A 23,973-nucleotide genomic window follows, 5' to 3' on the forward strand; every position below is an offset into this window, starting at 1 on the left:
TAAAGACTCCCTGGGTATGGTTATAGAAAATAATTTTTGTAGTCCTGATGGTAGATTAGTGGTAGTCACGGGAAAGATCAACTCTGAAGAAATAACCATTGCAAATATATACGCCCCAAATTTCCACCAAACCAATTATATTAATAAAAAACTTAAAAAAATACAAAATTTATCGAAAGGATGTTTAATAATTGTAGGCGATTTTAATGCAATAGTAGATCCCCAAATAGACTCAACCACCCAAAGTAGAAGAGCATCTTCAACAATTCAATCATCTTTAATTAAATCAGAACTCTATGACACTTGGAGATGCTTACATCCCAAGGAAAAACAATATTCATATTATTCCCCTGTCCATAAGTCGTTTACCAGAGTTGATCTTTTCCTGACTGATAGGTTCACTCTACCATGGATCTCAGGAGTAGAAATAGGTGCAAGAATATGGTCAGACCATTCCCCACTATTGATTAGAATACAATTACAAAACCCCCAATTAAATGCAAACATTTGGAGACTTAATAAATACATTTTAAACTCTGAACACACATCTCCATATATAAAAAAGGATCTAGAAGAATATTTTAAAATTAATAACAATAATGAAGTATCAAAAACTGTGATATGGAATGCACACAAGGCATACATGAGGGAAGTGTTTATAAAACATGGTTCGATTCAAAAGAAAAAAAATTTAAAGAAAAAACTAATTCCCTTTTAAATAAAATCAAAAAATTAGAATTAGATATTTTTGGAAAAAATAAATCAGAATTAATCCCTACTTTAGAGGAAACACGTCAAGAATTGGCAGACTGCATGTACCAGCAATATGACAGGTGGCAGTCTATGTTAAAAGAAACATGGTACTATGAAAAAAATAAAGCAGGGAAAGCTATGGCCCAAAAGATAAAAGGTAGGAGAATATACCAGAGAATTGTTAAAATCAGAGACCCTAGAACTAACACAGAAGTATATCACCCCAACCAAATAGGTGATGCTTTGGCCTCATATTATGAGAATCTTTATAATTTAGAAAAAAATCCAAAAACACATGTCCCATCAAACTCAGAGATTGATAACTACTTAAAAGATATCACCTTACCCTCCTTGTCTGAATTTGAGCAAAAACAAATAGATGTACCATTCCGCCAGCAAGAAATAGAGGAGGCCATTAGAGACTTAAAGAAGGACAAGGCACCAGGAGCGGATGGATTTGTAAATGAGTATTATAAGAAATTCAGCTTTATTTTAATAAAGCCATTAACTGAAATGTTAAATGAAGTCGCAGCTCTTGGTGCCTTCCCCAAAGAAGCATTATCAGCCATCATAACGACCATACTAAAAGAAGGTAAGGATTTGGCAGATCCTGGAAACTACAGGCCAATATCCCTGTTGAATTCGGACATAAAAATATATGCCAGAATTATTGCATAATAATTCTAATAATAAAAAATAATAATAATAATTAATACCCCAATTGGTTCATCAAGACCAAGTGGGATTTATTAAAAATAGAACCACAAGTGATGGGACAAGGAAAGTGTTGGCATTGCTGCATAAGATCAAGCTCTGTCGGACGCCTACTCTCTTTGTCTCCTTAGACGCTGAGAAGGCGTTCGACAGAGTTAATTGGATATATATGGCTAAAGTTTTGAATAGATTTGGTATCTCTGGTTTCTTGTTTAAAGCTATCCTGGCCCTGTATTCCCAACCGTCCGCTAGAGTACTATCTTCTGGTTCACTATCTCCCCCTTTCTCAATTAGCAATGGTACTAGGCAGGGCTGCCCCCTTTCCCCTTTAATATTTATATTATCCCTAGAACCCCTAGCCCAAAAAATTAGAGAAAATCTGCAAATTCATGGCATAAAAACAGGAGCATCCTACACAAAATTGGGACTTTATGCAGATGATATCCTACTTTACCTACAGAAACCCACTATATCCCTGCCAAGTTTGAGTTTGGAGCTTGATTTTTTCTCGAGGGTCTCATACTATAAACTAAATCAAACTAAAACAGTTATACTCCCCTGTTATGTACCAGTAAACAATGTTGATGCTTTAAAAAATTCTTGCCAATATACATGGACAGACAAATCTATTAAATATTTAGGTATTTTAATAAGCCCAACAATAGCACAGTTATATAGAGAAAATTATGCCCCCTGGTTAACTAAATTAAAATCTAAATTAGACTCTTTAGCAAAATTGGAATTTTCATGGTTAGGTAGGTCAGCAGCATTTAAAATGATGTTATTACCACAATTATTATATCTATTTAGAAATCTCCCAATAAAAATCCCCCAGAAATTCTTCACCTCACTGCAACAGCTTCTAAATAAATTCATTTTAATGAACAAAAAATCTAGATTCTCTAATAAAATACTTACCACCCAAACTAACAGACTAGGCCTGGGAGTGCCTGACATAGAGAAGTATTATAAGGCCACTGTACTTGAACAATCCAGACCTTTGTGGACAAACGATAAAACTAAACAGTGGATTGCTATAGAAGTACTTCCCTCGGGTACTCTCAGGACCTACTTAGAATCTAGAATGTCATGGAAAATTCAACAATATGTTAAAAACCCAGTCACAATTAATACTTTTAAGATATGGAAAGATCTGTTGAAGTTGTGTAGAGAGGATGTTCTAGCAGTTGAAATACCCACACAGCTGTCAGCATTGCAGAATGTAATCAAAAATATAGATTTGGAGCACTGGCAGATGTGTGGGATAACGACTATAGAGGATCTTATGGTTGACTCTCAAGTTAGATCATTTGAGGAGTTGATACATGACTTTCATATCCCTATATCTGATAGACCCATGTATGAAAAAATACAAAAATTTCTGAACAAACACCCTTTTAATCCTATTCTCTTTCCCCCTATAATTAATAAAATTATCAGCCCAGAAGGTACAGATAAAAAAGGTACATCTATTTTATATAAAACACTTTTGGGACTATCAAAAGACCCTCAAAGGTGGCAATTGTATAATTGGCAAGAAAAATTAGAAATTGACATAGCAGAGGAAGATTGGGAATCAGCGTATAGATCTCTGAGGAAAGCATCTCACTGTGTTTCTCATAGTGAAGGTTATATCAAAATCCTCTGGCAATGGTATATGACCCCTGAAAGGATATCAAAATTCGACTCAAACTCATCCCCTTTGTGTTGGAGAGGTTGTAACCAATCAGGCTCTTTGATACATTTATTTTGGAAATGCCCAAAACTTAAAAAATTATGGGAAGAGGTAGAAAGATTTCTCAAAAAATTACCAATGTCACTTGAGACTATTCCCCCCAGTATGGCTTTGTTGAACATAGGTACCATGGACCTGCCAACCCAGGAGAGACTTATTTTTAATCATGTTTGTATTGCCACTAAAAATCTTATAGCAGCTAATTGGAAATCCCCAATTATACCAAAGATAGAAGATATTCTGAAAACAGTAGATTCCAATTTAATAGCTGAGAAAGCCTGGGCTATAAGAAATGGCAACCTTCAGTCTTTCCTGGGGAAGGCGGATCTGTGGCCTAAAATATACACACAATCAAAATTGTTGGATTTATAACTGAAAAAGCAATCTTCATGGTCCTTTAGTAAGAAAAATATCTATTCTCTCACTCCTACCCAGTTAATACCTAAAATTGTTAACATTTAATATATTGGATTCATAAGACACAGGACACCCATGGATATGTTTTTCAACATTAGAGAAGGATGTACTTTCAATATTGTTTTGAAACAAATAAGAAGGGAAATAGGATAAAACTAGATATTGGGAATGTATCATATAGAGTAGTAGGTTAGTTGGTTAGATTAGTTTGTAGTTTGTAGTTCTAGATACATAATTATAAACTATGTTTTTCTGTTGGATATATAGAATATCGATTAAATTATACCCAGACAATATATTTGAAGTTTTTTAGATAGTTGTGCTATATACATCACAGGGAGGAGTCCCTGGAATCTCTGTGGGGAGGTTAAGTCCTCCCATTTTCCAGGTTGACACCTACCCCTTCACTTTTGATGTCAAGTAATAGAATTAGTACTGCTATACTAGATCAGGTATTAGTTTAATGATTAGTTTAATGATTAGATAATTTTACTTCACTATATATAAAATTATAACCAGCAGTTTGGTTGTTTCCACTATCAACAGCCATTAAATACATAATACACATTTGAATCAGTGGTAACTCTTGTCCCTTATCTCAATATATCAAGACAACCATATTTCACATAAAAATGTAAATTTACAAGTTATTAGGTGACTTTTTCCGCATTGACTGTTTAAATCTATCCAAAATCCGCAAACTATGCGTTCTCCCGCATTTTTAGATGTAGTCAGTACTTTAACTACACTTCCGCAAATTTATGCGGATTTCCGCATCTGTTCCTACGGAACTCCGCTATAAATATCCGGAAATCCGAAAATCAGGAGTCTTTTCGAAAATAATGCGGAAAGATTTATGTATATACTTTAACTAATAAACCTGTTCAAAAATTCTTACTTGATTTTAATTTGATATCTTTCACTGCTGATATAAACTACTGTATTTAACTCATAACAAAAAGCTATTTATAAAAAACTGTTTATGTATAACTTTGACATATGTTATTTAATACATTTTATTTGAAATGTTGTAAAAATTCCTTTCGAAAAAATTTCCAATTAAAAACATTGAAACCGGTTTAACATAGAAAACTTACCGTTGGCTCTAGATTCTAATCTATCACTCCGATTTGCAAACGGATTTCACTGAAGCTGTAACTTTCATCCCAGAACATAGTTTAGGGGCCATTACCTCTTCAACTATACTCATTTTTCTTTCGATTGCAAACGTAACCAGTTTTTCAATGGTGTAATGGTTTACCATAGAAAACTTACCGTTGGCTCTAGATTCTAATTTATCACTCCGATTTGCAAACGGATTTCACTGAAGCTGTAACTTTCATCCCAGAACATAGTTTAGGGGCCATTACCTCTTCAACTATACTCATTTTTCTTTCGATTGCAAACGTAACCAGTTTTTCAATGGTGTAATGGTTTAACATAGAAAACTTACCGTTGGCTCTAGATTCTAATCTATCACTCCGATTTGCAAACGGATTTCACTGAAGCTGTATTTTTCATACCAGAACATAGTTTAGGGGCCATTACCTCTTCAACTATAGTCATTTTTCTTTCGATTGCAAACGTAACCAGTTTTTCAATGGTGTAATGGTTTAACATAGAAAACTTACCGTTGGCTCTAGATTCTAATCTATCACTCCGATTTGCAAACGGATTTCACTGAAGCTGTAACTTTCATCCTAGAACATAGTTTAGGGGACATTACCTCTTCAACTATAGTCATTTTTCTTTCGATTGCAAACGTAACCAGGTTTCAATGGTGTAATGGTTTAACATAGAAAACTTACCGTTGGCTCTAGATTCTAATCTATCACTCCGATTTGCAAACGGATTTCACTGAAGTTGTAACTTTCATCCCAGATCATAGTTTAGGGGCCATTACCTGTTCAACTATAGTCATTTTTCTTTCGATTGCAAACGTAACCAGTTTTTCAATGGTGTAATGGTTTAACATAGAAAACTTACCGTTGGCTCTAGATTCTAATCTATCACTCCGATTTGCAAACGGATTTCACTGAAGCTGTATTTTTCATCCCAGAACATAGTTTAGGGGCCATTACCTCTTCAACTATACTCATTTTTCTTTCAATTGCAAACGTACCCAGTTTTTCAATGGTGTAATGGTTTAACATAGAAAACTTACCGTTGGCTCTAGATTCTAATCTATCACTCCGATTTGCAAACGGATTTCACTGAAGCTGTATTTTTCATACCAGAACATAGTTTAGGGGCCATTACCTCTTCAACTATAGTCATTTTTCTTTCGATTGCAAATGTAACCAGTTTTTCAATGGTGTAATGGTTTAACATAGAAAACTTACCGTTGGCTCTAGATTCTAATCTATCACTCCGATTTGCAAACGGATTTCACTGAAGCTGTAACTTTCATCCTAGAACATAGTTTAGGGGCCATTACCTCTTCAACTATAGTCATTTTTCTTTCGATTGCAAACGTAACCAGGTTTCAGTGGTGTAATGGTTTAACATAGAAAACTTACCGTTGGCTCTAGATTCTAATCTATCACTCCGATTTGCAAACGGATTTCACTGAAGCTGTATTTTTCATCCCAGAACATAGTTTAGGGGCCATTACCTCTTCAACTATACTCATTTTTCTTTCGATTGCAAACGTACCCAGTTTTTCAATGGTGTAATGGTTTAACATAGAAAACTTACCGTTGGCTCTAGATTCTAATCTATCACTCCGATTTGCAAACGGATTTCACTGAAGCTGTATTTTTCATACCAGAACATAGTTTAGGGGCCATTACCTCTTCAACTATAGTCATTTTTCTTTCGATTGCACACGTAACCAGTTTTTCAATGGTGTAATGGTTTAACATAGAAAACTTACCGTTGGCTCTAGATTCTAATCTATCACTCCGATTTGCAAACGGATTTCACTGAAGCTGTAACTTTCATCCTAGAACATAGTTTAGGGGCCATTACCTCTTCAACTATAGTCATTTTTCTTTCGATTGCAAATGTAACCAGGTTTCAATGGTGTAATGGTTTAACATAGAAAACTTACCGTTGGCTCTAGATTCTAATCTATCACTCCGATTTGCAAACGGATTTCACTGAAGTTGTAACTTTCATCCCAGATCATAGTTTAGTGGCCATTACCTCTTCAACTATAGTCCTTTTTCTTTCGATTGCAAACGTAACCAGTTTTTCAATGGTGTAATGGTTTAACATAGAAAACTTACCGTTGGCTCTAGATTCTAATCTATCACTCCGATTTGCAAACGGATTTCACTGAAGCTGTAACTTTCATCCCAGAACATAGTTTAGGGGCCATTACCTCTTCAACTATAGTCATTTTTCTTTCGATTGCAAACGTAACCAGTTTTTCAATGGTGTAATGGTTTAACATAGAAAATTTACCGTTGGCTCTAGATTCTAATCTATCACTCCGATTTGCAAACGGATTTCACTGAAGCTGTAACTTTCATCCCAGAACATAGTTTAGGGGCCATTACCTCTTCAACTATAGTCATTTTTCTTTCGATTGCAAACGTAACCAGTTTTTCAATGGTGTAATGGTTTAACAAAAGTTGAGGATGCAAGGACTGGGGAAGAGTCTGTGTTCATGGATAGGGAACTGGCTAATGGACAGAAAACAAAGAGTTGTGGTCAATGGATCATACTCAAAATGGGAGACTGTTAGCAGTGGGGTCCCACAGGGGTCTGTTCTGGGTCCAGTGCTCTTCAATTTATTTATTAATGACCTAGTAGATGCAGTAGTGAGCAATGTTGCTATTTTTGCAGATGATACAAAAGTGTGCAGAATCATTAACTCTCAGGAAGATAGTGTCATATTGCAACAGGATCTGGATAGGATGGCTATATGGGCACATACATGGCAGATGAAATTCAATGTTGACAAATGTAAGGTCATGCATTTTGGACGTACTAATGGTCTAGCACCATACAAAATAAATGGGATACAGTTGGGGACATCAAACTTGGAGAAGGACTTAGGAGTACTCATTGACAACAAGTTAAATAATCGTACTCAATGCCAAGCAGCTGCAGCTAAAGCTAACAAAATTTTGGGATGCATTAAAAGGGAAATAAAAACTCGAGATGCTAGCATAATATTGCCCCTGTCTAACTCTCTAGTAAGGCCACATCTGGAATATGGAATTCAGTTCTGGGCACCACATTACAAAAAAGATATTGCAGTTTTAGAGCAGGTGCAGAGACGAGCAACACAATTGATGCGTGGGATGGAAGGTCTCACTTATCAAGAAAGGTTAGATAAACTGGGTTTATTTAGTCTAGAGAAAAGACGCCTTAGAGGGGATCTAATTAACATGTATAAATACATCAGAGGGCAATATAATACCTTGGCGGATGAGCTTTTTGTCCCTACGCCTTCTCAAAGGACTAGAGGACATGATCTGCGCATGGAGGAAAAACGTTTTAGCCATTTATTTAGGAAAGGGTTCTTTACAGTAAGAGTGATTAAGATGTGGAATGCATTGCCACAGGAAGTCGTTATGGCAAACTCTATACCTGCATTTAAAGGGGGCTTAGATGCTTTCCTTGCGTTGAAAGACATCCATGGCTACAATTACTAGGTAATGCCTAATGATGTTGATCCAGGGATTTTATCTGATTGCCATCTGGAGTCGGGAAGGAATTTTTCCCTTTAGGGGCTAATTGGACCATGCCTTGTAAGGGTTTTTTCGCCTTCCTCTGGATCAACAGGGATATGTGAGGGAGCAGGCTGGTGTTGTACTTTATACTGGTTGAACTCGATGGACGTATGTCTTTTTTCAACCAAAATAACTATGTAACTATGTAACTATGTAACTATGTAACATAGAAAACTTACCGTTGGCTCTAGATTCTAATCTATCACTCCGATTTGCAAACGGATTTCACTGAAGCTGTATTTTTCATCCCAGAACATAGTTTAGGGGCCATTACCTCTTCAACTATAGTCATTTTTCTTTCGATTGCAAACGTAACCAGGTTTCAATGGTGTAATGGTTTAACATAGAAAACTTACCGTTGGCTCTAGATTCTAATCTATCACTCCGATTTGCAAACGGATTTCACTGAAGCTGTATTTTTCATCCCAGAACATAGTTTAGCGGCCACTACCTCTTCAACTATACTCATTTTTCTTTCGATTGCAAACGTAACCAGTTTTTCAATAGTGTAATGGTTTAACATAGAAAACTTACCGTTGGCTCTAGATTCTAATCTATCACTCCGATTTGCAAACGGATTTCACTGAAGCTGTAACTTTCATCCTAGAACATAGTTTAGGGGCCATTACCTCTTCAACTATAGTCACTTTTCTTTCGATTGCAAACGTAACCAGTTTTTCAATGGTGTAATGGTTTAACATAGAAAACTTACCGTTGGCTCTAGATTCTAATCTATCACTCCGATTTGCAAACGGATTTCACTGAAGCTGTAACTTTCATCCCAGAACATAGTTTAGGGGCCATTACCTCTTCAACTATAGTCATTTTTCTTTCGTTTCAAGGGTGTTTATTGAAATAAAGTCACATGAACAAAAAACACATACGTTCAAATATTCCCCACATGCGGGGAGTAGCAAATAATAGCTTACCATGTGGACAAATCACTGCCAATCATAGGGTTCATCACTGTAACATAAACATATGTCACAGCTATAACCCAGATTGTTTAACACTAATGTTATCAGCATTTTGGGGTAGGGTTATGGGCTAGAGGAAAAGAAAAGGGGGGTGGGAAGAGAGTAGGAAGGACAAGGATAGGGGGGGTGGGATCCAGGGACGTTCCTAGAGTGGGTGGACCACAGCATGCCATAGGTATCGTCCGGGGGGAAAAAAGGGAGAAAGGGGAAAGGGGAAATAGACGAGTTGAGCTAACGTAGCTTCACAATCAGGGTAAAACAACCGAAGCACCACCTCCCTTCACACAGTCCCACACAATATCTTCTTTGGTGTCAGAGGAAAAGCATTGTCATATAGAGACGTAGAATCATAGAGCTCCGTGGATGGGTTCAGAGATCAAAAGACATGGAGAACATGTGAAAGGCCAAGATTCTTTTGCCAGTCTATCCACAGATCCCACACCTTATAGAAGCTATCCAGGGTATCGAAGATTTTAGCGCTTATGTGCTCCGATGCCATGGTATTATTGAGTTCCCTGAAAACTGCTTCAACAGACAAAGATTTCCCTCTCCAATTACGTGCCAAATGTCTCTTGGCTTGTGCCATTACAAATTGGATAAATTTGTGCAGAGCGTATTTTATTGGGGCTGGTCTATTCCCGAGGAGTATGACAGAGGGATCTAGGTCCGTTTGGATGTTAGTAATCAATTTGATCTTAGACCAAATAGCCTTCCAGTATCTTTGTGCTGTGGGGCAAGCCCACCATATGTGCCATAGGTCACTAATTTGATTGCACTTACGGAAGCAGGGGTCCGTAGATGAAGGGTTGAAGAGGTTTAATTTATATGGGGTAAGATAAACTCTGTGAAGCAGCCTCAGGGATGTCTCAATGGATGAGTAGAATAAGGATCCACGTGTTAAGGTTGTGGAACAGTGAGCCCATCTAGTTTCCGATAGTTCGAACCCACAGTCCCTCTCCCAGTCCAGCTGGGCCTTGAGTTTCCCATCTAAAACTGGTTGAGAGAGTATGGCATATGTATCCGATATGAACCCCCTATCAATCGGCCGATTCTTACATCTAATCTCGAAGGGTGAGTAGGTGAGAATCGTCCTGTGCGGATCTATGGTATCTAGGTATTTGAATATCCCTGCCAATCTGCCCCACTCCTCTCTAGGTACTCTGTATTTCTCGCAGAAATGATTCGGAGTGCAAATTTTGAAGGTCAGTAAAAATTTACCCACTCTGGTTAATCCGTTTTGAGTCCACCATTTATATTGTGCTATTTTTAATCCTAAGGGGAAATCTGGGTTGCCAAATATGGTGGTCATGAGTGAGATAGGTGATTGCAAAGAGTAGAGTTGCCTAGTTCTGGACCATAAACTTAGGGCATATGCTGAGATGGGTGAGACTTTAGAGATCTTCTGGATGGGTATAGTACGGGCCCACATGAGTCCTACCATGGAGAAAGGGGCTACCAGCAGTGATTCAATTTCTACCCACAAAGGGGCCGACTCAGTAGGGGCATTGACACTGGCCAGCTGGGTGAGTCTGGCAGCTTTATAGTAATTAAAAAGCAAGGGAGCGTTGAGGCCTCCAAGGTCTCTGGGTCTGGCTAAAGTCAAATATTTTATCCTGGCCTTCCGGTTCCTCCAAATAAAGCGTTGGATCAAGGTTTGTAAATGCTGTATCGGGCCTTTAGTGACGGGGATCGGTATAGTCCTAAAGAGGTACAACAGTCGTGGAAGTAGAGTCATTCTGACCGCCGCCACTCTACCCAACATAGAGAGGGGATAGTCAGTCCAAGTCTCCAAGTCTTTTGCTAGTTTAGCGTACATTGGCGGGTAGTTAGTGGGGTATAATTTCTGTGGGTCAGCGGTTAATTTAATACCCAAGTAATTTATGTATTTGGGTTGATATATCAGGCCCAAGGATTCTGCTAAAGCTGTGGCCTGCTTCTGGGGCATGTCAGCTATCATTACTTCCGATTTATCCAAATTCAATTTGAATCCGGAGAACTTCGAGAAGTGGTCAATCTCTTTGAGAAGTTTTGGGATGGAAGTGTGCGGTGTAGTTAATGTCAGGAGAATATCATCCGCGAATAGCGAAAGTTTGTACTCCTTGGATTTAATCGTGACTCCCGTAATTTCAGGCGTTCTTCGTATCCTCTCTGCCAAGGGCTCCATCACCAACGCAAAGATTGCCGGTGAAAGAGGGCAGCCTTGTCTCGTGCCTCTCTGTATTGGAAATGTGGTCCTCGAGGAGGCAGGCATTTTTAATGCGGCGGAAGGGGCTGAATAAAGTGCTGTTATCGCATTTAAGAAGTTACCCTTAATTCCATACTGTCGTAGGACAGCCAGCATGTATGGCCACTTAATAAGGTCAAAAGCCTTCTCCATATCTAAAGATAGGGTGGCCATACATACGGCTGCCCGTTTGTAGTGTTGCTGCAAGTTAACAATCTTCCTTATATTGTCCGGGGCTTGTCTCATGGGAATAAAGCCAACTTGGTCCTTGTTGACCAAGGCTGGCAGAATTTTATTTACTCTTTCCGCTAGGATGGAGGTAAGGAGCTTGTAATCTACTCCAAGGAGGGAGATTGGGCGATAATTCTTGGGTAGAAGTGGGTCCCTTTGAGGTTTAGGGATCACAACAATGGCCGATGACAAGAATTCAGGGGGGGGGGGGGGGGCATTTCCCTTCAATATGTGGTTATAAAATTTGATTAAATGGGGTGAAAGGGTGGTTTCATATTTTTTATAGTATAGGGCTGTCAGTCCGTCCGGTCCAGGGGCTTTTGAACGTTTCGATTTTTTGATTGCGTCATGTAATTCTTCCTGGGAGATGTCAGCGTTAAGCATGGTAAGGGTGTTTTCAGTAACCGTTTTCCTCGTAGTGTCCGCCAAGTAGTTCTGTCTCAGTCGAGGGGAAGAGTCAGGGGAACTGTCTGAATATAAATTACTATAGTAATTGGAAAAGGTCTCATATATTTTGTCTGGACTGGAAGTGATCTTTCCACTTTTGTCTCTAATCTTCACCACCCGATTAATGGCCTGCTGAGCCCTAAGTTTAGATGCCAGCCATCTTTTGGGCTTATTGATCTGGTCATATGCTGTTGCCGCAGACCATCGCAAAGCCTTTTCCACCTCAGAGTTCAGTATGACCTCCATCTGAAGTTGGAGGTCTTGTATTTGTTTGAGGAGGTATCTAGTCGGGTGGATTTGATTAGCTATGTGCAATTTATGTAATTTGTGTTCCAGATTCGATAAAACCTCCTTTCGTTCCTTCTTAAATTTAGAGGCGATCTGTATAAGGGTACCTCTAATCACAGCCTTATGGGCTAGCCATACCATAGCTGGAGACATGTCCTCCGATGCATTGTGGAGGAAATAATCATCCAGGGAGGATTCCACTTTCTCGTAGATCTCTGAGTTGTATAGAAGCGACTCATTCAGACGCCAAGGTGACTTCTGTGTTTTTGGAGTCAGAGAGTGAAATGAGGCAAGTACCGGGTCGTGGTCCGACCACGGGCACAGGAGTATCCTAGAATATATTAACGAGGAGACCAAATGCGAGGAGGCCATAATCAGGTCAATCCTTGCATAGGAATTATGTGGTGCCGACAAATGGGTGTATCCTTTCTTATTGCCATTGAATTCCCTCCAAAGATCAATAAGAGAGTGCAATTTCGAAAGATTATCAAAAAAGTTTGTGATTTTTTTGGCGTCTGAAGGTCTGGCTGGGTGCGTTCTATCCGTCAAGTTATTGGGGGCCACATTAAAATCGCCCGCCCAAATAAGGGAATCATATGTAAGTGTTAACAAAATGTCAGAGATCTTAGAGGCTGTGGCAAGTGCTCTATCCGGGGGGGCATACATGTTGACAATGCATAAAATCTTATCCTGGTGTTGACCTAGTAAAATACTGTATGTTCCCTCCTTGTCATTAAGGTGTGACAATAATTCAAACGGAAAGGAGTTAGCCAACATAGTCAGAACTCCTCTTTGTTTCTTATGGTAGTTAGATAGGAACGTTCTCTGGTATTGGAGGTGGAAAAATTTCGGGTGGGACTTGTCAGTGAAATGCGTCTCCTGAATACAAATCACATCAGGAGAGGATCTCACCAGTTCCATAATTGCCTTCTTCCGTTTTTGGGGGGAGTTAAGGCCTCTGACGTTATGTGAAATTAAGTTAAAGGTTTTGGAGCTCGTCATGGATAGTGATAGATCCAAGTGGTAGATTGACGAGCCCTAGACTCAGGAAGATTCAAGACATCGGGGGTGTGTGATATCAGGGTAGATAGGTATCGGCTGCAAAGACATAGAAAGACACATTTCTCAACTCTGGGGATCAGGGGGGTAGCTATAAGTACAGGTTGATAGGCTGGGGGGAGGGGGTTAGCACAAGTGTGCAAAGATAATGACCGGAGAAGAGTCCACGCTATCAGCGTGGTCCATAATCCAGACACCATCCTAGTGTTGGGGGACAACAACTGTGGTCCCAACTTGAACTGCCTTAAAACCTATAAAAAGAAAAACATAATGTATAACCTAAACACCAGGCATCGGGGCGCATAAATCAACAGTAAGTTACTATAGCTAATAATAAGTCAGCAATTATAAACAAAAGAAAAAGAGAAAACATCACCCATAAAGACAATGTCCTGATGATTTCCAGGATGTTCATTCATCCTTAGCCTCACGGTATGGCCCATAACAGGGCGAGCATGAAGGAAACAGGCCCATCATCATAAAGGGGCCTATAGTCCCGCAGGGAGTGATCTGAGGAAACAATATAGTCCCATGTGGGTCATCATATTGTGAGAACCAGTAATGTTAATGGTAGACCATGACCCACATCATAAAGGGGTTAGTCCTCAGGTCTCCCAGCGGTGACCTGGCACAAGTGAGTCCTCTTGGGTCTTGCAAGAAGAATATCAGGCTGCATCCATGTCAAGGGCTCTTGGACGGTAAGATGAAGGGCCTCGTGCTGTATTCCATGACTGGGTCAGACGTCCTGTACGTCTGGGCTTGGGCTGTTGAGTCGGCGGAGAGGGCAAAGTGAATGGTATGTCAGCCTCCGTAAGAATCGCCTTGACTTCATCAGGCTTCTTGCAGGTGAAGACCTTATTATCAATCTTAAAGGTGATCATGAATGGGAAACCCCATCTGTAGCGGATGTCTTTTTGTTGCAAGGCCAAGGTGTAAGGCCGCATTTCACGTCTTTTGAGAATGGTCATGGGTGACAGGTCCGTAAAGATCTGGACGGATGATGGAACATCTGGGAGGGATGTCAAGCCTCGAGCTGCTAGAAGGATCTTGTCTCGGATATCTTCCGAGTAAAATTTCACGATGACATCCCTTGGCAGCTCTGGGTTGCGCATTTTGACTAGGGAGCGATGTATACGCACTATTCGAAGCAATGAGGAATCAATCTGTGGTAGAAGGGCACCAAACAGGTTAGCTGCGACTGCCTCCAAATCAGTAAATGATTCCGTCATTTTTCTTTCGATTGCAAACGTAACCAGTTTTTCAATGGTGTAATGGTTTAACATAGAAAACTTACCGTTGGCTCTAGATTCTAATCTATCACTCCGATTTGCAAACGGATTTCACTGAAGCTGTATTTTTCATCCCAGAACATAGTTTAGGGGCCATTACCTCTTCAACTATAGTCATTTTTCTTTCGATTGCAAACGTAACCAGTTTTTCAATGGTGTAATGGTTTAACATAGAAAACTTACCGTTGGCTCTAGATTCTAATCTATCACTCCGATTTGCAAACGGATTTCAATGAAGCTGTATTTTTTATCCCAGAACATAGTTTAGGGGCCATTACCTCTTCAACTATAGTCATTTTTCTTTCGATTGCAAACGTACCCAGTTTTTCAATGGTGTAATGGTTTAACATAGAAAACTTACCGTTGGCTCTAGATTCTAATCTATCACTCCGATTTGCAAACGGATTTCACTGAAGCTGTAACTTTCATCCCAGAACATAGTTTAGGGGCCATTACCTCTTCAACTATAGTCATTTTTCTTTCGATTGCAAACGTAACCAGTTTTTCAATGGTGTAATGGTTTAACATAGAAAACTTACCGTTGGCTCTAGATTCTAATCTATCACTCCGATTTGCAAACGGATTTCACTGAAGCTGTATTTTTCATCCCAGAACATAGTTTAGGGGCCATTACCTCTTCAACTATAGTCATTTTTCTTTCGATTGCAAACGTAACCAGTTTTTCAATGGTGTAATGGTTTAACATAGAAAACTTACCGTTGGCTCTAGATTCTAATCTATCACTCCGATTTGCAAACGGATTTCAATGAAGCTGTATTTTTTATCCCAGAACATAGTTTAGGGGCCATTACCTCTTCAACTATAGTCATTTTTCTTTCGATTGCAAACGTACCCAGTTTTTCAATGGTGTAATGGTTTAACATAGAAAACTTACCGTTGGCTCTAGATTCTAATCTATCACTCCGATTTGCAAACGGATTTCACTGAAGCTGTAACTTTCATCCCAGAACATAGTTTAGGGGCCATTACCTCTTCAACTATAGTCATTTTTCTTTCGATTGCAAACGTAACCAGTTTTTCAATGGTGTAATGGTTTAACATAGAAAACTTACCGTTGGCTCTAGATTCTAATCTATCACTCCGATTTGCAAACGGATTTCACTGAAGCTGTATTTTTCATCCCAGAACATAGTTTAGGGGCCATTACCTCTTCAACTATAGTCATTTTTCTTTCGATTGCAAACGTAACCAGTTTTTCAATGGTGTAATGGTTTAACATAGAAAACTTACCGTTGGCTCTAGATTCTAATCTATCACTCCGATTTGCAAACGGATTTCAATGAAGCTGTATTTTTTATCCCAGAACATAGTTTAGGGGCCATTACCTCTTCAACTATAGTCATTTTTCTTTCGATTGCAAACGTACCCAGTTTTTCAATGGTGTAATGGTTTAACATAGAAAACTTACCGTTGGCTCTAGATTCTAATCTATCACTCCGATTTGCAAACGGATTTCACTGAAGCTGTAACTTTCATCCCAGAACATAGTTTAGGGGCCATTACCTATTCAACTATAGTCATTTTTCTTTCGATTGCAAACGTATTCAGGTTTCAATGGTGTAATGGTTTAACATAGAAAACTTACCGTTGGCTCTAGATTCTAATCTACCACTCCGATTTGCAAACGGATTTCACTGAAGCTGTATTTTTCATCCCAGAACATAGTTTAGGGGCCACTACCTCTTCAAATATACTCATTTTTCTTTCGATTGCAAACGTAACCAGTTTTTCAATGGTGTAATGGTTTAACATAGAAAACTTACCGTTGGCTCTAGATTCTAATCTATCACTCCGATTTGCAAACGGATTTCACTGAAGCTGTAACTTTCATCCTAGAACATAGTTTAGGGGCCATTACCTCTTCAACTATAGTCACTTTTCTTTCGATTGCAAACGTAACCAGTTTTTCAATGGTGTAATGGTTTAACATAGAAAACTTACCGTTGGCTCTAGATTCTAATCTATCACTCCGATTTGCAAACGGATTTCACTGAAGCTGTAACTTTCATCCCAGAACATAGTTTAGGGGCCATTACCTCTTCAACTATAGTCATTTTTCTTTCGATTGCAAACGTAACCAGTTTTTCAATGGTGTAATGGTTTAACATAGAAAACTTACCGTTGGCTCTAGATTCTAATCTATCACTCCGATTTGCAAACGGATTTCACTGAAGCTGTATTTTTCATCCCAGAACATAGTTTAGGGGCCATTACCTCTTCAACTATAGTCATTTTTCTTTCGATTGCAAACGTAACCAGTTTTTCAATGGTGTAATGGTTTAACATAGAAAACTTACTGTTGGCTCTAGATTCTAATCTATCACTCCTATGCGTTCTCCCGCATTTTTAGATGTAGTCAGTACTTTAACTACACTTCCGCAAATGTATGCGGATTTCCGCATCTGTTCCTACGGAACTCCGCTATAAATATCCGGAAATCCGAAAATCAGGAGTCTTTTCGAAAATAATGCGGAAAGATTTATGTATATACTTTAACTAATAAACCTGTTCAAAAATTCTTATTTGATTTTAATTTGATATCTGTCACTGCTGATATAAACTACTGTATTTAACTCATAACAAAAAACTATTTATAAAAAACAGTTTATGTATAACTTTGACATATGTTATTTAATACATTTTATTTGAAATGTTGTAAAAATTCCTTTTGAAAAAATTTCCAATAAAAAACATTGAAACCGGTTTAACATAGAAAACTTACCGTTGGCTCTAGATTCTAATCTATCACTCCGATTTGCAAACGGATTTCACTGAAGCTGTAACTTTCATCCCAGAACATAGTTTAGGGGCCATTACCTCTTCAACTATACTCATTTTTCTTTCGATTGGAAACGTAACCAGTTTTTCAATGGTGTAATGGTTTAACATAGAAAACTTACCGTTGGCTCTAGATTCTAATCTATCACTCCGATTTGCAAACGGATTTCACTGAAGTTGTAACTTTCATCCCAGAACATAGTTTAGGGGCCACTACCTCTTCAACTATACTCATTTTTCTTTCGATTGCAAACGTAACCAGTTTTTCAATGGTGTAATGGTTTAACATAGAAAACTTACCGTTGGCTCTAGATTCTAATCTATCACTCCGATTTGCAAACGGATTTCACTGAAGCTGTATTTTTCATCCCAGAACATAGTTTAGGGGCCATTACCTCTTCAACTATAGTCATTTTTCTTTCGATTGCAAACGTAACCAGTTTTTCAATGGTGTAATGGTTTAACATAGAAAACTTACCGTTGGCTCTAGATTCTAATCTATCACTCCGATTTGCAAACGGATTTCACTGAAGCTGTATTTTTCATCCCAGAACATAGTTTAGGGGCCATTACCTCTTCAACTATACTCATTTTTCTTTCGATTGCAAACGTAACCAGTTTTTCAATGGTGTAATGGTTTAACATAGAAAACTTACCATTGGCTATAGATTCTAATCTATCACTCCGATTTGCAAACGGATTTCAATGAAGCTGTATTTTTTATCCCAGAACATAGTTTAGGGGCCATTACCTCTTCAACTATAGTCATTTTTCTTTCGATTGCAAACGTACCCAGTTTTTCAATGGTGTAATGGTTTAACATAGAAAACTTACCGTTGGCTCTAGATTCTAATCTATCACTCCGATTTGCAAACGGATTTCACTGAAGCTGTAACTTTCATCCCAGAACATAGTTTAGGGGCCATTACCTATTCAACTATAGTCATTTTTCTTTCGATTGCAAACGTAACCAGGTTTCAATTGTGTAATGGTTTAACATAGAAAACTTACCGTTGGCTCTAGATTCTAATCTACCACTCCGATTTGCAAACGGATTTCACTGAAGCTGTATTTTTCATCCCAGAACATAGTTTAGGGGCCACTACCTCTTCAAATATACTCATTTTTCTTTCGATTGCAAACGTAACCAGTTTTTCAATGGTGTAATGGTTTAACATAGAAAACTTACCGTTGGCTCTAGATTCTAATCTATCACTCCGATTTGCAAACGGATTTCACTGAAGCTGTAACTTTCATCCTAGAACATAGTTTAGGGGCCATTACCTCTTCAACTATAGTCACTTTTCTTTTGATTGCAAACGTAACCAGTTTTTCAATGGTGTAATGGTTTAACATAGAAAACTTACCGTTGGCTCTAGATTCTAATCTATCACTCCGATTTGCAAACGGATTTCACTGAAGCTGTAACTTTCATCCCAGAACATAGTTTAGGGGCCATTACCTCTTCAACTATAGTCATTTTTCTTTCGATTGCAAACGTAACCAGTTGTTCAATGGTGTAATGGTTTAACATAGAAAACTTACCGTTGGCTCTAGATTCTAATCTATCACTCCGATTTGCAAACGGATTTCACTGAAGCTGTATTTTTCATCCCAGAACATAGTTTAGGGGCCATTACCTCTTCAACTATAGTCATTTTTCTTTCGATTGCAAACGTAACCAGTTTTTCAATGGTGTAATGGTTTAACATAGAAAACTTACCGTTGGCTCTAGATTCTAATCTATCACTCCTATGCGTTCTCCCGCATTTTTAGATGTAGTCAGTACTTTAACTACACTTCCGCAAATTTATGTGGATTTCCGCATCTGTTCCTACGGAACTCCGCTATAACTATCCGGAAATCCGAAAATCAGGAGTCTTTTCGAAAATAATGCGGAAAGATTTATGTATATACTTTAACTAATAAACCTGTTAAAAAATTCTTATTTGATTTTAATTTGATATCTGTCACTGCTGATATAAACTACTGTATTTAACTCATAACAAAAAACTATTTATAAAAAACAGTTTATGTATAACTTTGACATATGTTATTTAATACATTTTATTTGAAATGTTGTAAAAATTCCTTTTGAAAAAATTTCCAATAAAAAACATTGAAACCGGTTTAACATAGAAAACTTACCGTTGGCTCTAGATTCTAATCTATCACTCCGATTTGCAAACGGATTTCACTGAAGCTGTAACTTTCATCCCAGAACATAGTTTAGGGGCCACTACCTCTTCAACTATACTCATTTTTCTTTCGATTGCAAACGTAACCAGTTTTTCAATGGTGTAATGGTTTAACATAGAAAACTTACCGTTGGCTCTAGATTCTAATCTATCACTCCGATTTGCAAACGGATTTCACTGAAGCTGTATTTTTCATCCCAGAACATAGTTTAGGGGCCATTACCTCTTCAACTATAGTCATTTTTCTTTCGATTGCAAACGTAACCAGTTTTTCAATGGTGTAATGGTTTAACATAAAAAACTTACCGTTGGCTCTAGATTCTAATCTATCACTCCGATTTGCAAATGGATTTCACTGAAGCTGTAACTTTCATCCTAGAACATAGTTTAGGGGCCATTACCTCTTCAACTATAGTCATTTTTCTTTCGATTGCAAACGTAACCAGTTTTTCAATGGTGTAATGGTTTAACATAGAAAACTTACCGTTGGCTCTAGATTCTAATCTATCACTCCGATTTGCAAACGGATTTCACTGAAGCTGTAACTTTCATCCCAGAACATAGTTTAGGGGCCATTACCTCTTCAACTATAGTCATTTTTCTTTTGATTGCAAACGTAACCAGTTTTTCAATGGTGTAATGGTTTAACATAGAAAACTTACCGTTGGCTCTAGATTCTAATCTATCACTCCGATTTGCAAACGGATTTCACTGAAGCTGTAACTTTCATCCTAGAACATAGTTTAGGGGCCATTACCTCTTCAACTATAGTCATTTTTCTTTCGATTGCAAACGTAACCAGTTTTTCAGTGGTGTAATGGTTTAACATAGAAAACTTACAGTTGGCTCTAGATTCTAATCTATCACTCCGATTTGCAAATGGATTTCACTGAAGCTGTATTTTGCATCCCAGAACATAGTTTAGGGGCCATTACCTCTTCAACTATAGTCTGTGTGATTCTCAGAATACACTTTTTCATATAAAAGAAATATTTTTAGCAACAACTAGGAAAGGGCAGAAGCTCCCTGAACCTTTCTCAAAACTGGTTTTGTACGCTGATTTGTCACAGGCTACATTGAAAGCAAGGAAAACCTTTGGTCCTGTAACTACTGCCCTTAGACAAAAAGGTATCCCCTATGCGTGGGGTTTCCCCACATGCCTGAGGATCACCAATCAAGGTTACACACATGTCATAAAAAGTGTAGAAGAAGGCTATGAACTCTTGAGGAAAATGGGCATCCATGCTAATATACCCAAACCAGATAGAACCAAGCAGAAAGCTCATCAGGAAGAACAGTAGCAAATGGAATGGACACATGAACAACTGGAGAAAGAGAAGGAGAAAGATAAATCTGCAGAGGCTTCTGCAGGACCTGAAAAATGAGTGGTGCTTTGCCACAACTGTTTTTCCCCCATAGGACTTTTCCCTGAGGATACATGTATACCAAAGGGAACTGTCTGTCATTAGGCTCAGCTGGAATGAGCCTAATTGGATTTCAGAAACTGAACTGTTTTGTTGTTTTATTTTTGTTTTTATTAGTGACAGTAGCAAAAGTTTATGCTACTAGTGTTGCTGTTTTAATTCTTTATTCCCAGTGTCTAGGTTTCCCTTGGAACATTGATCATTATTGTTTGTTTGAGATGCATTACAATCTGTCTCTCTTTTGTCTTACAAACATAGCAAAGAACTGGAATCATCTGCTCAGATACATCCTCTGGACTGCAAGTGTGTATTGTTCTATTCATGAGGTTAATGTGCTTAACTTAATCCTACTGTTTGACATTATACATATAGACAATGGCTAAGGAACTCAAGTTAATCTCATTAAATGTGAGAGGGTTGAATTCCTATAGAAAACGTTATTTACTCCAAAAACTGATTAAGGAAGAAAATGCAGATATTGTTTGTGTTCAAGAGTCACATCTAAATAAATGAGGGGCCTCTAAATTAAAAATCTTTCAATGTACTAATATATTTCATTCAAATTTACAAAAAAAAAAGAAATGTGGAGTTTTGATAGCTATTAAAGACTCCCTGGGTATGGTTATAGAAAATAATTTTTGTAGTCCTGATGGTAGATTAGTGGTAGTCACGGGAAAGATCAACTCTGAAGAAATAACCATTGCAAATATATACGCCCCAAATTTCCACCAAACCAATTATATTAATAAAAAACTTAAAAAAATACAAAATTTATCGAAAGGATGTTTAATAATTGTAGGCGATTTTAATGCAATAGTAGATCCCCAAATAGACTCAACCACCCAAAGTAGAAGAGCATCTTCAACAATTCAATCATCTTTAATTAAATCAGAACTCTATGACACTTGGAGATGCTTACATCCCAAGGAAAAACAATATTCATATTATTCCCCTGTCCATAAGTCGTTTACCAGAGTTGATCTTTTCCTGACTGATAGGTTCACTCTACCATGGATCTCAGGAGTAGAAATAGGTGCAAGAATATGGTCAGACCATTCCCCACTATTGATTAGAATACAATTACAAAACCCCCAATTAAATGCAAACATTTGGAGACTTAATAAATACATTTTAAACTCTGAACACACATCTCCATATATAAAAAAGGATCTAGAAGAATATTTTAAAATTAATAACAATAATGAAGTATCAAAAACTGTGATATGGAATGCACACAAGGCATACATGAGGGAAGTGTTTATAAAACATGGTTCGATTCAAAAGAAAAAAAATTTAAAGAAAAAACTAATTCCCTTTTAAATAAAATCAAAAAATTAGAATTAGATATTTTTGGAAAAAATAAATCAGAATTAATCCCTACTTTAGAGGAAACACGTCAAGAATTGGCAGACTGCATGTACCAGCAATATGACAGGTGGCAGTCTATGTTAAAAGAAACATGGTACTATGAAAAAAATAAAGCAGGGAAAGCTATGGCCCAAAAGATAAAAGGTAGGAGAATATACCAGAGAATTGTTAAAATCAGAGACCCTAGAACTAACACAGAAGTATATCACCCCAACCAAATAGGTGATGCTTTGGCCTCATATTATGAGAATCTTTATAATTTAGAAAAAAATCCAAAAACACATGTCCCATCAAACTCAGAGATTGATAACTACTTAAAAGATATCACCTTACCCTCCTTGTCTGAATTTGAGCAAAAACAAATAGATGTACCATTCCGCCAGCAAGAAATAGAGGAGGCCATTAGAGACTTAAAGAAGGACAAGGCACCAGGAGCGGATGGATTTGTAAATGAGTATTATAAGAAATTCAGCTTTATTTTAATAAAGCCATTAACTGAAATGTTAAATGAAGTCGCAGCTCTTGGTGCCTTCCCCAAAGAAGCATTATCAGCCATCATAACGACCATACTAAAAGAAGGTAAGGATTTGGCAGATCCTGGAAACTACAGGCCAATATCCCTGTTGAATTCGGACATAAAAATATATGCCAGAATTATTGCATAATAATTCTAATAATAAAAAATAATAATAATAATTAATACCCCAATTGGTTCATCAAGACCAAGTGGGATTTATTAAAAATAGAACCACAAGTGATCGGACAAGGAAAGTGTTGGCATTGCTGCATAAGATCAAGCTCTGTCGGACGCCTACTCTCTTTGTCTCCTTAGACGCTGAGAAGGCGTTCAACAGAGTTAATTGGATATATATGGCTAAAGTTTTGAATAGATTTGGTATCTCTGGTTTCTTGTTTAAAGCTATCCTGGCCCTGTATTCCCAACCGTCCGCTAGAGTACTATCTTCTGGTTCACTATCTCCCCCTTTCTCAATTAGCAATGGTACTAGGCAGGGCTGCCCCCTTTCCCCTTTAATATTTATATTATCCCTAGAACCCCTAGCCCAAAAAATTAGAGAAAATCCGCAAATTCATGGCATAAAAACAGGAGCATCCTACACAAAATTGGGACTTTATGCGGATGATATCCTACTTTACCTACAGAAACCCACTATATCCCTGCCAAGTTTGAGTTTGGAGCTTGATTTTTTCTCGAGGGTCTCATACTATAAACTAAATCAAACTAAAACAGTTATACTCCCCTGTTATGTACCAGTAAACAATGTTGATGCTTTAAAAAATTCTTGCCAATATACATGGACAGACAAATCTATTAAATATTTAGGTATTTTAATAAGCCCAACAATA

Source organism: Hyperolius riggenbachi, chromosome 7 (assembly GCF_040937935.1).
Source record: "Hyperolius riggenbachi isolate aHypRig1 chromosome 7, aHypRig1.pri, whole genome shotgun sequence".
In the NCBI taxonomy this organism is placed as follows: Eukaryota; Metazoa; Chordata; class Amphibia; order Anura; family Hyperoliidae; genus Hyperolius; species Hyperolius riggenbachi.